General features: G+C 42.6%; 1 protein-coding gene across 22 annotated transcripts in view; it reads right to left on the bottom strand.

Annotated features, from left to right (window-relative positions):
* LOC128891520 (phytanoyl-CoA dioxygenase, peroxisomal-like) overlaps positions 1–15,286 on the bottom strand; it is a 56,904-nt gene that overhangs the window by 15,296 nt on the left and 26,322 nt on the right. For all 22 annotated transcript variants that reach the window (XR_008460852.1, XR_008460858.1, XR_008460856.1 and 19 more), the window contains one exon: positions 10,650–10,688. The gene's annotated coding sequence lies outside the window, so the exon portion shown is untranslated. The remainder of the gene's footprint in view (positions 1–10,649; positions 10,689–15,286) is intronic.

Raw genomic sequence — 15,286 nt, 5'->3', positions numbered from 1 at the left:
TCTTAGATCAACGTTGCGTTTAAATAACGTTCTCGACAACTTTGAAGATCTCCTCTCAAGAGCTATCCAAAAATTTCACCCTGCGAATCCTTTGCTGTTCGAAGCGCCAACAGCTGTCGAGTCCTCGAACGACAATTTCCGTTTTTCGAGGCTCGCGTCGGCCTCCGTTTGCGAGCTCGGTTTTTCCGTGGCCTTTCCGTCGTGTTCGTCAGATTCGCTCTCTGTTTCAGCGATAAAATATTACCCAACGCGCTTGGGCGTGAATTTGTCGCGGCGAGAAATATGAAGAAATTTCGCGTAAGTAGATTCCGACTTTGAAAAAGTAAAGTAAAAGTTCTAGCAATGACCTGCAGCTGGACCACTGCCAAATGATACTCGTCGCTTCTTTTCAGTACCGCGGCTCTCCATTTTCCGTTCCACCTTTGCGGCGTTCCTATTCGCCACGGCTCCCTTTACGTCTTTCGCTGTAATGGAGTTACGACAATCTCATTAATTCGTCGGTCGGTTTTTTCATTGCGTTAAGAATCGATGCCGGAGGAAAATTAAAAGCTCCGCCGTCCATGTATTTGCAGACGAAGCCAACTTGTTTATGCCGATTGAAATTGTTTATCGAAGACCATACAGTCGATCCCGTAAATAACAGACCCTCTGTGTCTATCGGAGAAGTTCGACTAAATTAAATAATTGATTTGTCATTTATACAAGCACACACTCGGAGACATCAAACCTACCATTTAATTTATACAAATTTCTTCGATAGACATAGAGGTTACGAATATTTATGGGGTAAAAATTTACGAGAGACATCGGTTTATACCAAAGTCCTAACGTGGTAGACAGATCAACCCTTCGCTCCCCAATATCCCCTAAGCATTGATTTTTACCTTCGACACCTTCCCCCTTTTTTCGCTCTTCATTATCTCCAGTTTTCGCGCTGTCGTTCGCTTTCTGGTCGGCCTCGCCCTCGCTCTCCCTCGGCTGTAATAAGTTACAGGAGCAAAGTACGATTACGAGTCGCTTAATCGCCATGAAATATCGAAAATCGTTACATCCCGCTCGCACGCTCATCCTATTTCAGGAATTACATCCCCCGCGGCGTTACTCGAATTATCGTCTCGCGTCTGATCCGAGGACTTCGTCTTTCCTCTCATGGACGGCTTACGTAATCGACGATTCGTTCGCGATATGCAAATCCAGACACCCGATGTCGCTTACCGTGACACCGAGCAACAAATTAACACCTCTGGCTGTGCGACACCTATTCCTTGTCGACCCGAATCCTCGTCTTTCTTTGACGCGAAGCGCTGCTTTAATCTTTGGGGGTGGGAAAAGTGAGTTTGGAGCTTTCAACGCGATGACGTGCAAAATGCACACGCTAACAGGATCAGAGGGTGCAATAGTGCTTGGTTTGGTGGCCACTTGGACGGAGGTGAAGCAAATTGACAAAGAATAAAAGAAAATTCGGGTGGATTTGTTCTTAGACGGACCTATTCGACTGGAAATCGAATTACGCTAGCTACCGATAAAAATCAAAGCTGCTCGAGACACGCAAAGGATAGCACACAGCAAAAATGGAAATTCCCGATTGACCGCAATCAAATCCTACGCTTTCGTAAGAACTCGCACCGAGTTCGCACTCAACAGGTATTTAGATTATACCTGCTCGTATTTGGGGAGCCGTGGTTTACGGCTGGGATTCCCCGCTGTAATCATCATTAATGGAATCGTTCGCAAAGACGAACGTTATATAGAAGTCGCCGAGAGAGGGGTGAAGCTAGTGGGGTGAAATTACAGGGTCACCGCCATCGCGAACAATAAAGTCGCAGAGGTCCCTTTTACAACGTTCACTCGCCTGACAATTCCAATACGTCCAGCTAGTAAAAGAATGATGGTTTTCTGCCAAAAAAACTGCCCACGTGTTTGACAGCAATTATCCTCGTACCTTTCCTGTTTAGCCAGGTTTCGTAGCTAGGTGTCGTACACCATCGCTTTAATACATACAGTTATCTCCCTCTCTCTTCTAATGTTCCAATTCCATTCCATTAACGCACGATGAGCATTATCAGCCATCGTGAATGGACTCCGTGCACGATTCTCTTGCTCGAAGCTGTAATCTATTCGCAATCGCTCGATTTCTTGCTCCAAATTATGCAGGGATAGTTCACTTAGCCAAATTTTATCAAAACTTACAGGACTTAAAGCTGACGCTATAACAAAATAAAAATCACGAGAATTGATGACGTTGATACGGCTATAGAACTCTAGAAATTGTTTACTTTTATACTTCTACGGTGGTATTGAACGGTCCTGCAAACTGAAAATATTCGATCTTATTTAAAAAAAGAATTGAGTGAACAGCCCCTGAAATTATGTGCAATCTCTTTGTCGTAATTGCGTTCGAGCCTTCTGGGTGCTGCAGTCGCTCACTCCTTCGCGCAAGGACGAAAGGACCATGGTTCCGTTTACCTTCTTCTAGTTATCTTCCATAGGTCAAATCGACTTCAATTTTATCGATCGCGGGGAACAGCGGTAGATGAATTAAAGATCATCGAGGTTACGAGCACCGGTAACCTGGCAGGAGAAACCGTGCCGCACGTGCGAAGGACTAGGTCGCTTAGGGTCGGCCGGAGGATCCTACCTATATGTATAGGGGTTCCAGATGTTACATTCCATCGTCCAACTTGCGCGGAGGTGATCCCCGAAGCGTGCCAGCGGGACACGTGTTGAATTCGAAGCGTTCCGAACGTTTATTGCGCAGGTAAAACGGTCATCGAAAGGACGCTAATTTTACGGTCTACCTAATAAAATTTTGACTTCCAGACACTAACAGAGGGGAAACTTGTAACGTGGTTATAAACCTTTTCCTACGTCGATTTTTTCGTTATTTTCCCGTCGCTGATAGCGACGTCGAATTTTTAGGTTAATATCCAGTTTCTCGCCCGTTGTTCGAGACGGAGATTGCGCTTTTCTTGTTCGGGCGTTGCGCGACGCCGCGTTATTTACTCTCCTGGTAAATGTAATTGCTTCCACGAAGACAACTCTTTTTACAACGAGAAAACGGTTAAATTGGTCTTTTATAGAACGATCAAACATTCAGAGATGAAATTGTCTTTTAGTTAGTTCGAGGTATATTCATCTATAAAGTAATTTAATTTTTAATATAAAAGCGAACGGACAGATTCGTGGCGATATCTTATTCCAAATAAATACTTTGTCGATTTAGAATCGATTTCAAAATGAATACAAAACAGGGAGCATTTCGAACAGCACGATTTTGACAACCCTCCCCTATCTTACGTACACCAGACGAAGTCATTGCGATTGCTTTTAACCCACCCCCGAGAAAACGTTCAAAACAGAACGAAACTTCAGAAGACAACAAAGTACGATCTCCCATCTGTCAGCGAAAGGGTGCGACGATGCTCCAGGCAGTCCGACGGAAGGGTTGAGTTTAGGGGAGAAATTGCTTACGGCGTCCTTGAGCGTCAGGTTGCGGGACGACTGATCCGTCATATCGCGGATCGATCCCTCTTCGCCTCGATAATCGACCGCGAAGAACAATGGACAGGGGTTGGTCGTGTAGAAGGGAGAAAGACAAGGTGTGCAACGTGATTTGTCGTTCGGTTGAGGTTAGTTTCGCTCGCGACAGGACCCATCGTTCGATTTTGTTCGCTATCGCATGTCGATCAACAACGGTCGATACAGAGTGGCGCAAAGACTCGCAACGTTATGTCTGCACGGTAGAACAGCATTAACCTTGAGCCCGTTTTTCTCGAGGCGTTGTCGAGTGACATCCTTTTCATTCACTGTGTGGACAGGGAAAAATTCGATCGCCCGTATTTAGTCGATATACTTGAAGAGTTCCCGACGAAACGCGATGAAGCATACCTGATACCGATGGAGACGCGTCGTTACTTTGCAATTCCATTTTCAACCCCTCTATGGCGCCATGAGACGTATCCGCTTGACTCCGTACACCTGTTCCACGATTAAATTTCTCAATTGTATAATACTGCGAGATCGTTTGAAACGGAGTACTGTCAGAATAATATTTAATTCAAGCAGAAATTTTCAAGAATATTTGCCAGGCAGTCGATGCGTTAATACGGGATCCTGTCGAAGTGTTCTTCGTTTTAATCATACTAATTCGCTCCCAAAGTGTTTAATATACATGATACTCGAAAGCTAACGCCGTAACGCATCAAACAGTACCCCATTAAAGCGAATGATTCACAAACGGTCGCAGTAACTCCGGGGGGTAAGTCTACACATTACAGCAACTAAAGAATGTTACATGAACGTAGGTCGCGCTTGCCATAGTTTTCCGAGCTATAAAAGATTAAAGTAAACTCCCGTAACGCCTTCTACCTCACCGCCTTGACCCGATCCGATGTTTACAAACAATTTGCTGTCCGCGAAGCAAAGTACCATGATTGATTCGCGTCGAACTAATGGTGTTTCCGACCTGATGAAATACGGCGCACTCGCGCTGTAATGGCGGCACGCGTTTACATAACACGGTTTGATATGTTCCTTTGAAACAAATTTATCTGGAACCCTTCCCCGCGACCTCTCCGAGCGCAAATTCACAAATTTTTACCTATCTTACAACTCTTAGCCCTATGGAGAACGCTATAGTAATATAATATTGCCCTGAAATGACACACCCTAATGTTCGATCTTCGTATCGTTCCTCTCGGGGCGCCGAGAAGAATCGAACCGTAGCTAGAAATGAATTATCAACCTTCTCCGTCGTCAGTGGTATTCTAATATCCTGTCGACTTCTGTGAAATGTGCGCGGAGTTTCGATTGTATAATATCCATAGAAATTTGCTGCAGATCCGACATCGGGAAAATGTCTGAAAAGTAGGCAAAAGGGTGGGTCCGTATATCTCAACTGCTTCAACTGTTAGGGATCGTCTTGGCTAGATGTATCGCTGGGGCGATCGCCCGCATTCGAAAATTACTTTTACGCTGACCCTTGAGAAGTATTGGCTAGCTTGAAGCGAACATTTGTTGGTAACTTTCGCAGTCGCTGAATCTCTGCCGAAGGCTTCTACTCTGACCGCCCTTTGACTCCCTTAGTCCGCGGATGGCGCTCAACGTTGTTTCATCGTACGTAACAGTGAGCAGTTTGCACTCGTTCCAGCTTTATTATTGGTTTTCGAGTTATTTGCTTGTTACGTCGGGCAGTCCGTGTTCCGTGTTCCCTGATCTTCTGGAGTATTGCGTTCTTGATTCTCCGTAACACTGTACAGTAGAACCTCTGTTATAACGCACCTTATTTATACGAACAAAATCAGGCTCGACCTCGGATATACGAACTCGTAGCTGAGCTACCCTCTAGTCCTTCGTAGGAGATAGCTTCTATTACCTGATACATGGTTCTTTTTTCTACGTGGTACACTACATACAATAATCTTCTAATATCCTGTCGAATTTTGCGTAGCAAAAATACTGTGCAGATGTACTATATACTATCTGATTTCCAGTAACAATGCGCTCTAGATTACCGTACATTACATCCGAATCTCTACAATATTGCACTCCGCGCTACAATACTATACTTTACACTATCTGATCCCCCGTATTATGTACAGCGCCAAGCATTATCCGATTCTCAGCAATAATGTACTCTAGATGTATATCCTCTGATCTCCGCGATATTGTGCTGCACACTATCTGCTTGTCACATAACGCAAGTTCCACTGTATTTATTTTTATTCCACGAGAGACAGGTAACAGCCAGACCATTATTAATACGTCGAATGAATGTTTTTGTACTTTTATCATCGAGCTCTATCGATGCCTGAGAGAAATGTCCAACGTATCCAGCAATTTCTCTTGCGATACAAAGAGCGCGGTAAATTGACTGTCATTCATGGGAAAACGTCGAAACGACGTTGTCCTAACGTTCGATACGCGTGGCGATGCTTCGAAAAAAAAAAGGGAAAAACAAGGGAAATCGATGGCTCGTTACGTCCTTCTTCGAAACAGTTAACTTCTGACGCGATCATAAACGAACGGTAACGAGCATCCGGAAGGTCGTGCGAATTACAGGCGCCGATGGGCATCTTTATGCGCATTGTTACATGCGCCAAAGGAAGACGAGATAGAATAAAGAGGGACTAATTTGTACGAAGTTTCGAAGAAAACACGGAGACCGTGGACGAGCTACAATAAACTTGTTAGGAATAACGCATATTCTCTGATAAGAGACGAAAAAATTGTACCTGATTGGATAAGTATTAGTTTTACAAGATGACCGCAAAGAAATGATTTCAAGATTTCCTGATAATTCTCAGTTTTCAGTTTGTCATGCATTTCCCCGATTCGGACTGTTTTTATTTATTCGAAGTGCTTCGCTGTTCAACTATTGCCCTATTTGGATGAATATTCCACGTGTTTTCTTACGAATATCATTTATCTATTATTTATTTTATCTTTCTAAGGGAAAAAGGTATACAAGAACCTCTAAGGTCGAGAACGTCGTGAAAATAAACTTCATGCCGAAGGACCATGAATGGCTTCGGTATCTGTATAACCGATCGATCGAATAAACGTCGTGAATAAATTACAATGGTGTGTTTGTATTCGTCGTCTATTATTCGTATAGAATTTTACCCATCTCTGGTTGCGATTGTGTAACCCAGGAACTTTCCGCGTCCGTGAAACGCGAAATTATCACGGTATGACACGTGCGTCCTTCGAGGGATGGAAATCAGAATTTTGTTCGACGATTCCCACGACATTGATCGTTCCGATAAATCCGGGAAGATCATTTTTCTCCGCCATCCCGAGCTACCCGTAAGTGAATTTTTATAACGATCGCCAAACACGTGTCGAACATCCCAAGGCCGTCGATGGCAAGATTTATTCGTGTTTCTGGTTTGGAAAAGACTAGCATATTCGATCGCAGAGGTCAATTCGATATTCAGAGACTCATTTGCAAGTAGGTTTTTAACAGAGTCATCCATCATGATTTAATTGTAGGGGATGCCAACAATCAAAGATACCTGAAGAAGATATCCGTAGAAATTTATGTTCTTTGAATTTAACGAATATAAAAGGTTGGAGATTGGAGCTAGCCAAGATAATCATACTTTCTTTTAAAGCTCGATATTGATCATCGATTAAATCCTACATTGTAATCGACAACGCTTTGGAAAAGTGTTTCATCGTTTTTCCTCGTAATTATAAGTTCAGTACGGCTCGAGGAAAAGTTGAAAATATGCGGAAATTCTTCCACCGAGTTTCGAAACTTGCCAGTTAATATCCTCAAACGAAGTTTCTTTCCGCGGGAAAATTAGAACACTCGAAGCGGGTAACATGGTCAATTTATCAACCTGTTAAATTCTTCGAGTGAAACTCATTTCTTAGCATAAATATTTATTTTCAGGGATCTACAGAATCTACACCTTCTCTCTACACTCGCATTCCTTTCAAATTCCCAACCGACCGAGCGAGTTTTATTTAAAGAAGTGCAAAGTCGTATAAGTTGTTTGTAACATCTAAAGTATTAGGTGCGTAATGTATAAAACGTGTTGACTATACCGCGTAATTCTTTACGTTCCTTTAATTGTCGCTTTACATTACTTTGCATTTGCATTTGCTTTAATACCTATCTTTATCACTGTCTGGTAACCCCATTAGGGATGTTTAGTACTCTATTGGGGCCCACTGACCCCCTACAGCTCGGGTATCTCGGGACTGCTGAGCCCGTACTGCAGCTCTAATCATAGCTACAGCCCCCGAGGGTAAAATTTCCATCTGACCTATCACGATTCTTGAAAAACGATTTCTTTTTCCAGTTCTGAATAATACCATCCAAGACGTGGCAGAAATCAGTGTGAGCTATTCGTCTCCGTCAATCAGATCAAGCACCACCGAAATAATCCTCGGTCTTAACCGTAACCGAACTAAAATCGGACCGAAGAACCGTCACCACCGAGCTCAGGTCGAATATCGTATCTTACTCTGAAAATATCGTCGTTTAAGGTGCCGCGGTATTCGTTGGAATCGTGCTGGTGTTATTCCGTTTCCGTTCCATCGGAGCGACACACTTGGACGAATATTTATAGGATTCGCGTACATCAAGCAAGCTGAATAATTTGTCGCAGTTTCAAAACCAGCAGCCGCGGCGGAGAGGCTTTTTCCTACCGAAAGCTCGTTCTATTATTCACGCAACGAATGCGCGGCACTGGTCAGGGGGATGTCTTGTAATTAAACGTCCTGGCTGTAGCGCAGCTGGCCGAGAAACGACATTAATTAAAATCCATTAACGACGCCCTGGTCGACGGTAACCGACGTGCAACGTATAATACCTCTCGGAGATGTGCGCCACCGAAACTTGAAACTGATCGATGTCCCGCGCTAACTCATCCCTGCTCGACGCTGAGGATTATTTTCGACATCCTGGCTATAGTGGAACCTCGATTATTGTAGGAAACCGCCTCTGGAACTCCCGCGATAATCGAAGTTCCTGCAGTAATCAAGGTAACCAATAGACGACGAGTAGCGATACAGTGTACCCCCATTGCTAGCTCTAACCTCGATTATCGCTTAGCGAGGTTCTACCGGGTGTTTTCTCCCTTCCATTTTTGTTTATTACGCGCTGGAAGCTGTACTTCGATTTCTGTATTATTGGGAATTTTTTAAAATAAGGCGTTCAAAAAAAAAAAAAAAAATGAACGTGAAATGCGAGAAAGGAAGTGTTCAGCTTGCAAGGAAAAACTAATTACCCGAGAAAATATTATCGGGGAACTCTGGGTGACAAATTGCATTACGAAGCGAGTTGTGCGAAACGTTAAACCTCGGGCAAATTAGACGAGACTAACTGGGATGTCGTCGAAAGACTTATGGAGTGTGTGACGACCAGACGCGAGATTACTAATAAATTTCTTAGTAGAGTGTAGTTGCCAAGATTTTATTTCGGTCCGATCGAGCAATGGAAATAGAAAATCTTAGACGTGTGGATAATCGTACGATATAGACGTTAAATGAAATAAATAAAGAACTTTTTGTAAAGAAAATTGAAGCAGTAGCAGTTACGATGCTCGTGAATTTGAACGTATCCACGTGTAAGGGTTACAAATCAATGTACTAATAAATTGTGGCATAAACAAGTATAGAATGTATCCTGATGAGTCATTCTTGCAAATTATTGTAGATCTTACACGCTCGCAAACTGTTGGTCAGGGGTTAGAATATTCAAATTTTGCTGGCGGTTCGTTGAATAGGTTGATGAAGTATTTCATCGTCCTGAGTGGATAGGTGCCGCGACAATTGATTCCATATGACGCTACAAATAAAAATCCAATAGATTTAAACGTGAATATTAAGCAGGAGGACAATCAAAACTCTGCGTGAACAGAGACGCACACTCGAGCTGGTTATTTTTAGTATTTTACGCTGAATTCCCCTGTGATTTTTATGAAACTGCAGATTTCCAGAGCAGCCAGAATTAAAGGATTCGTATTTCTCAGTTTCGGAGTGTCCCACTTTCTGATTAACTGCAATAAAAATGAAGCTTCGTAAAGCTTGTCGACACTGTTCATATTAAATACACAAAGGAACCTATTACTCTAAATTTTTTTTTTTTTTTTTTTTTTTTTTATGAGGATGTTGCATGCTTATTGTGCAATAGTCCACTGTACTTGTGAAAGAACTTGCGGCAGGTGAATACATTTATAGCTCGTTTCGTGCGCGTTAAACGACTGGTGGGTGGACAATTGCGAAACAGAAGACAGCCAACGGGATTTTCTGTTTTCAATAGAAAGCCGATAATTGAAAGATTTAAACTGCTGAAAGGGAGATCTGGATACGATTCCGTATTCAAAAGACACCGAGGAATGGGATCCGTCTTTATTTTTTGAGTTCAATGCCGACCGTAAAATTGGATAGGTTTATCAGCGAATCGAAGAGTTTTGGAAAAATACGCGATCAGCGGTACAAACATACCGAGTGATCCCAAATAACCGTCATCAAATTTAAATGTTTGCGAACTATTAAAAAAATGTACAGTACTGTGCACAATTCTTCTTTTAACGCGTTACATTCCAGAAGACGAAGCTAGAACGTTCCCTTATTTTGCAATTCAGGTACGGTCCTCGAGGTATCGATTTCAATTAAGGATCACCCTGTAGAGGCAACATTACCTTGGATTCCTCGAAGGCCTGTAATTTCTGATCGTCGCTGGAAACCAAGATAAATCGCACGTAACGAAATGAAAACCATTCGAACATTGTGATTGCCAGACATCAACAATTCGGTAGGCGTATGTATAATAATGTGCTTCTTCATCTGTTGTACCGCCGTTACTAAGAGACGTTAATTTTTAATGGAAATCGATATTTTCAACGCGCGAGCACGTACTTCAGAAGTCAACAGAGACACATCCATTCGTCGCCGGGACGTATTTCCAACTTCCAACGGGAAAGGACTTTCCACGAGTGCCACGAAATCCTCCAAAATGAAATATTTCGCGAATAATAACGGATGGCGTGATATTAAACGGACCCATAAAACGTTATTACGGCCGAACATTTTCGAGGATATCATCGTACAAATTGGAGAAGTCCGGGCAGTGGTTTAATAAATGAAACGAAATGAAAAAATAAATAGCACTTGATAAGATTGTTAATACTCACGCGAGTGAATGTGGCGCGATGCTTCACAAAAACAGTCACCTGAAATCAAAATTGAAAATTCCTGTGAGTCGTTAAAATTGATGCACAGTCGAGGCTGATAATTAATTCGAAATTACTGTAGCAATAATAATTTCCTTTCAAAGGTCGTCGAACGATAGATGTTCACTATGATTCTGAATCAAACATTTATCCGCGTTTCGTTTGTAGTTCAGGAATGTTAGTCAGAAATGTATAACGTCGAGGCGATCGCAAGGGACCATGCCTGGCCTTCGTCAATCGACACCCTGGACATTCGGGGAACGACGACGAGGCGACGGTCAGGCCCCATGCAGAAAAGGGTCTCAGTTTCGTTTTTGAAAGCACAAAGAGCCTTTTGAGAATAAGATATTCTAGCATGTATCGCGTGTGCATTTATTTCTCGAATCCTTCTGTCTTTCTGTCTAACAGAAACGTATAAATATAATATGAACTTTCTTATAGTAGTTTATATCTTATTTATGTATACTTGACGAGGGTCAAATGCCATTTATTATTAAAAATCAGAGAGCTCTTTAGGACTCCTACAGATTAAATCTAAATAATCCGACTTTAGATTGATTAGTAATATTTTGAAAGCGTGTCGCTCGACGAATGTTTCAACCAAACCATACATCCGTCTGCTGAAAGCTTTCACGAACACAATCGAGAATGACTGGAGGGTACACCGTTTCCAACGGACCACCTTGTGTGGTTTCCGGATCAATTATCCCGGTTCCTTCGCTTTTCGTCCTTTCGCTCAACAGGAAATTTCACTTGGCGTTCAGACACGCTACCCCATCCATTACATTCCGCGCTCTATTTAAATTTTCGTTTACTATAAACATTATTATTTACTCGGGAAGCACACGTTCTTCAATACAAGATAGATGGTGGAAGTATTCTTTGCAGCTTCTTCATAGAATTCAAATAGAAAACCGACGTGTCGAAGGGGTCAAGCTTTCCTGCTGTATCCAATATTTTTTTCAATTGAGGTTCTCGATTTAATTGCCATTATTTTCTGATATTTCGGTTTTTAAATACAAGTACTCCAAAGCTGTAATACAGTTTGGAGTATTACAGCTCCAAGTTCAGCTTCCTAACACCGAGTATAATAAATGGCCCTCGCTCTCAAAGTGCAAATTGGCCCTCAGGCCAAAATGGGTTTGACACACCTGGGTTACCCGTTCGCCGAAGGATTTCTCGTTGGCAATAAGAGGATACCCAGGCACGCGTTAAATTATAGTCCTTCCCTTCGAGTGGCCAACACGTGCACCGCGATCGGTCCATCGAGTTTCCGCGATCCTCGAATTCTTTATACCAACGAACACAGCGCACGTGTCGCGTCAAACTCTTCAGGGTGACGTCGAGAACTCGCTATTTTACAACGCCTGCCGTATCGTAATTCAAACACTCATCCGTGGTTCGGTATTCTCTCGAAACCTCGCGCGGACCCGGAAGTGGCAATATTTCATCGCTGTTGGAACAACGTGATCGTTTCAACGCGATGAAATTGCGACAAGGGAGATTACACGTGGCCGGAATATGATTTTCAACGATGGTCTGAGAAGCCAAACCCGATCTGAGGTGAAATCCTTCTTCGAAAATGATGGGAAATTCAGCGCCCTGAGTCTACCGTAGGAATTACAAACGTAAGTAGTTGGTTTTGATTTATTTATTTGACCGTTTGAGTACTGAAGAACTTGTTTGTATATGTATATCGAATCGCGACAGCGCTAACTCTTGTGTTTATACTAATTGATTGATCGCCTTCTCATTCGACTCGACCCGCGATCCGTAACGCTGTTTGTTGATAACTCGCGAGCACGGCTCGGACGTCAAGATAAACATTTCCTTACGTGATATGGCGACTGTGTACGTTGGAGTGTGATTTTATGAAAAGTAAATGTGAAATCCAGACACCTTGAGACATTTAACTACAGCAAAACTGTACTAACAAACTATTTCCACATATTGATTCGTGTTAGTTGTAAGAGTCTCGTCGAATACTCGAAAAATGGAGTAGTTCGTCTCGTATCGGCGAAAATGTCGAGCGCAAAGGGTTGAAATTCCGAGACTACCCCCTCGAAGAGTATTAGCTCGACGTGGTTCTTCGCGAACGAACGTGCGCCGGTTTCACAAGTTTGTCACTTGGAATGATCATCCCTTTTTCACCCATTTTCATTTTTTCCCCTTCCTTTTACCGCCGCGCGCTTACGAACGATTTAAATGCTATTCCTTGCTCGTGCCAATTTGCTGGATGAATTACTTCCCTGGATGGAATCGCAATGCGGATATTAACATGCACCGCCACGTAGGGCGCACCACGCTCCGCGTTCAACAAATAGGGAAATGTGACTTTGAAATTTCAGCCCGAGGGCTAAGTAGGGATTTTTTTAACGCGCACGTTCACAGTTTTCGGGTTATTATCCACGTACTTGCTTTAAAAGGTTGATCCACGCGGAAGAGGGTGGCGTCTTAGGGTGGCACTTTGTATGCTGCGACGATTGTTGACTCAAGATCGAGTTAGATTTTTAATTCCGATTAAAAGTGTAAACGTAGCATTTGTTCGCGTCGTTTAATGAAATTTCAGGAAACCGTTGCGGCCAACTTTCGCGCTAAGCACTTCTTCGGGTTCAGATGGTGTCTATAACAATTCCACTTAGGCGACCTTTGTCAATCTAAACGTCCACGTTGATAGTTTCCAACGCAAACGACGTACGTTTAACTTTGAACTTCATCGCTAATCGAGTTTCGCCTCGTAAATTTCTATGCTAACAATGATCGCGTTACCAACCATTTTTCAGCGCCAAATTAGCCATTAGGGATGCCTTCTCCGCGCGAAATTTTTCAAATCGAGATTCCCGCATTAGCGAGGCACTGCGTTTAACAAAGTTTCGAAAGCTTTGTCGAAGGCTGCGTTCCGAACTCGATCTATTATAGAACGAACGTTTTTAGCGTATCGATGGCGCGTGAGCAACTGCCTAATAGAAGTTCCCCGTGCTCGATGACACGGTGAAATCTAAATAGTTCCTCGAACCTGCTGCGGTTCGTGTACCGCGGTTTTCCACCCCTTTCCACCTTTTCGGAGCGATGCTTTCAGTTAATATTCGCAGGACGCGCCAAATTGACAGTCAAAATATGTTCTAAATTGTTTGGTAATAGCGAGCGATGAAACTTTCGTGTTAATCGTTGCACATTATGGAAACGACGCTTCGTCGGACAGCGTGGGACAAACAAGACTCTTAAACTTATGAGTAAGGGTACTGTTGTTAAACTCCGAGCGAAAGGAATTAACCGAGAGCACTGTTTTTTAGTTGCGTTGGTCATCCAACACTGTGTTTCAAATGCGGTTGAAAGAAATTAATGAAGAAAGCTCGAAATAAACTCACGTTTTTTTATGATTGAAAATCATTTACAAATAGTATGGATGCATATCTGAAAAATGTCACACTGACGTAACGCTTGATGAGTTGTCAGGGAAGGCGATCGATTTTTGGAACAGTCGACAGTCTGGGTGCATGTCTGAAAAATATCACACTGACGTAAAGCACGATAATAACGATAGAATAAAATAAATCGCAAAAATGATTTCGCATGTCCCTTTCCTGTATTGATTTTCAATCACCCGATTCTTACGGTCGTCGTGGAATCTGTAGATCTTTATTTAAACTCTCCAATGTCTTCTGTTTTGTTCAATTACGTAGCGAGTCGACTCGCGTGTTGTTACTTTGTCGATACTGATTTCTAGGTCGCGAACGACGCATCGGGAATTTCGTATTTGCCATGACATGTTTCTCCGCAGATCGATTTAAATTGTTCGACAAGTTCAACTCGTTTCTTTGCATTAGGCAGGATTCCTTGGGCGAAACTCACCCCTCGGACGCGATCACGCGAGCCTAGCGTAAGTTCGTCGATAATGCAGGTTCGACCCTCATCGGGGTTGTCTTTTTTTTTTAGTTCGTTAACTTCGTATAAGAATCCCATCGTTCATACACGCGAGGGGCCGATTTTTCCTCTCATTCCACCCTTTTTTCGCGGGTGTATTTCTTCGATCGTTATTAATCACCCCCTTGTCACTTTACGGGCGAATTCAAGGTGAACCGAAACGAGGGTTTAATCGCTGTCCAAGATGGAAATGGTCGATGCAGGAACGAAAACGATTGTTTAAATATTCATAGACAACTTTACGTGTGGATAAATTAATGGGTGATCATTTCTCAATCTTGAACAGTTTATTAATTACTTACGTTTCAGTGTCATATTAAATATCTACGAAATTATTAATGCTTTAAGTTATTTAAAGAAAAAATCGTTTGCAAGGTGCTTTATACTTATGAAGCTGAATTCTAAAAAGTTCTTACTCTCGCGAGAAAAGTACAGAAACGAAGATACATTAGTCGACGTTTCGGTCTATGGCAAGGGCCAAAACATGGTCTCATAATTGGCCTGAAGAGGGTTGTCATCGTATGCCGAAACGCCGACTAATAAATCTTCGTTTTTGTATCGCTTTCACGACCCTAAGAACTTATAACCTCCCTTATCACATCGCTCCAACCCTCTCGACCTCGATCCTTTTCCTTGGGGCATGAAAAAATGTGTTTCACGTGCTTCAATTTATT

The sequence above is a fragment of the Hylaeus anthracinus genome, unplaced genomic scaffold (genome assembly GCF_026225885.1).
Source record: "Hylaeus anthracinus isolate JK02 unplaced genomic scaffold, UHH_iyHylAnth1.0_haploid 12002, whole genome shotgun sequence".
Taxonomy (NCBI): Eukaryota; Metazoa; Arthropoda; class Insecta; order Hymenoptera; family Colletidae; genus Hylaeus; species Hylaeus anthracinus.
This window is presented reverse-complemented; position numbering and strand designations above follow the sequence as displayed.